The sequence below is a fragment of the Chrysochloris asiatica genome, unplaced genomic scaffold (assembly GCF_000296735.1).
Source record: "Chrysochloris asiatica unplaced genomic scaffold, ChrAsi1.0 scaffold00022, whole genome shotgun sequence".
Taxonomy (NCBI): domain Eukaryota; kingdom Metazoa; phylum Chordata; class Mammalia; order Afrosoricida; family Chrysochloridae; genus Chrysochloris; species Chrysochloris asiatica.
Window position 1 is genome coordinate 19,180,138 of NW_006408540.1, and position 2,634 is coordinate 19,182,771.

A 2,634-nucleotide genomic window follows, 5' to 3' on the forward strand; every position below is an offset into this window, starting at 1 on the left:
TGCTCTTCAAAACTTTGCAAAGGTCTTGTGCAGCAGATTTGTCTAATACAATACGTCGTTTGATTTCTTGACTGCTGCTTCCATGAGTGTTGATAGTTGATCCAAGAAGAATGAAGTCCTTGACAACTTCAATTTTTTTCTCCATTGATAAGAATGTTGTTTATTGGTCCAGTGGTGAGGATTTTTATTTTCTTCACATTGAAAGGCAATCCATAATGAAGGCTGTGCTCTTTGATCTTCATCAGTAAATATTTTAAGTGCTCTTCACTTTCAGCAAGCAAGGATATATCATCTGCATATCGCAGGTTGTTAAAGTTCCCTTGTTGTTGTTGTTGTTGTTAAGTGCCATTGAGCCGGTTCTGACCCATATTGACCCTGTACAAGGTTTATGAGGAGCAGCTGGTGAGCTTGAACTGCCGACCTTGCAGTTCGAACGGCTTTGCAGTCTGGCGCATTAACTGACAGCACCACACCAGGAGTGTCTTATTAGCCCAAGCAGGTCATATCCCTCATTTGGACACCAGGGGGATGGGAGAAGGACCATATCTCCACTGTGGCTTCCTTGGTGGGACATGAGGACTTTTATCCCAATAAATGTGGGGAGTTTTCCCAAACTAGAAAATGGATTCAGATGTTGGAAAACCAAGAAGTAGACATTTTACCAACAAGGTTCATTGTATAAAGTGGAGAGCAGGACAATTAGCCATGTAGTAAGTCGGGCATGGGGAACCCAATGTGAGATCTGTTCTCACCACTCCTTGAAAGTTAATTCCAGTTCACAGAAACTCTACAGGTCAGAGTAGGACTGCCCCATTCGGTGTTCAAGGCTGATAGCGTTACAGAAGCAGAGACTGGCACATCTTTCTCCCATTGAATGGCCGGTGGGTTTGAAGTATAGAACTTCCAGTGAGCTTCTGGGTGCTTTACCCAGTGAGCAACCAGGGCTCCTCATATAAAATGGAAGCAAGGCAAACAAGTCATTTAGTGAGCCTGGCATGACAGACTACAATGGAAAACAACATCTGAGAGAGGGCAGCCTCTCAAGTTCATTTGTGTTTTTTTTTAAACTTTTTATTGTGAATTGAATAAAGGTTTATAAACAAGATCATCAATTTTACATTCAACAAATTATACACTGCGTTTCATTTCAATGATTGCAATCCCTTCCATACAACAAGTTATCCCGCTTCCTTCCTGTGGTTCCTATTTCCATTCCACCCACCTTCCCATCTCTTCTCACCTTTGTCCTTAGGTGAATGTGGCTCTTTTGATCTTGACCATTCCCTGGTGAGCATACCTTACTAGAGTTATTGCCCCTCCTATATACCTATCTACTGTTTGACTAAGAATTGGGCCATGAGGATGAGTTCCATTCCAGTCCTGAAGGGTTGAGGAGGGTCATAGTTTCAGGTTCCTTCAGTTAGTTTCTGTAGCAATCCTGGTATTCTCTTTTAAAGAAAATAATTTTGAGTTTTGTTCCACATTTTGTGCTGATGTATCCAGGACCTTCTAATGTGATCCCTTACGAAGTGGTGGGTAGTGGTAACCGGTCACCATTAATTCTTCGGGTAAGCTAACTTGCCTTTAGATAAACTTAATGTTTGAACCCCAAGGAGAAATTTTGGAAAGAGTCCCTACATCAATTAGTCTTCTAAAAAATACTTAGTGTGCATTGATTATGCACCTGATGTAGTGGGTACAGAAGAAGACTCTTTGCAAACTATGTTGGCCTTCCACCCCTTCAAGGACCTTGCGATTCTAATCAACCTTGCAGTCTAGCGCTTTCACCCACAGCACCACATCATTCACTTAGCAGGATGGAAAAAGAAAGAAATTATCAGAAGTTGGCCCATTGCCTTAGCATGAGTTTACTTCCCAATACCTCTTATGATTTCTGGACTTTCCCTGTGACCATAGGTCCCAGGCCCTGCATTAAATTTGGACATAGACAAAACTACCTAAAGCAACCTATAGATAGAATGCAATCCCAATCCAGATTCTGGCATCATTCTTTAATGACTAATTACTAAATTTATGTGGAAAGTTAGTAAAACTAATTACTAACTTATAGATGAAAAGGAAAGAGACCCCAGGTAAGCAAAGCATACTAAAGAAGAACAAAATAGAGGTCTCTCACATGGTCTCAAAGCCTACTACACAACCAAGTAGTCAAAACAGCCTGGTACTGGTACACACAAGACACATTTACCAATGGAACAGAACTGAGAAACCAGAAGTAAATTCATTCACCTACTGTTAGCTGATAATTGATAAATTGTCAAAACACATCAAATGGGGAGAGATGGTCTCTTTAATAAATAGTGTTGGCAAAACTGGAAATTCATTTGCGGAAGAATAAAATGAGACCCGTATCTCACACCCTATATAAAAACGAACTCAACATGGATTAAAGACCTAAATGTAAAACCTAGAACTATAAAGATCAACAATGAAAAAATAGGGACAAACTTTAGGGTTCTGATGCATGGCATAAATACACAATCAAACATAACTGAAGACATACAAATAGCAGAAGACAAAACAGATGATTGGGACTTCCTAAAAATTACACACTTACGTGTGTGGCGCTGTAGGATCAGCACTGAACTGCTAACCTCAAGGTCAGCCATTCAA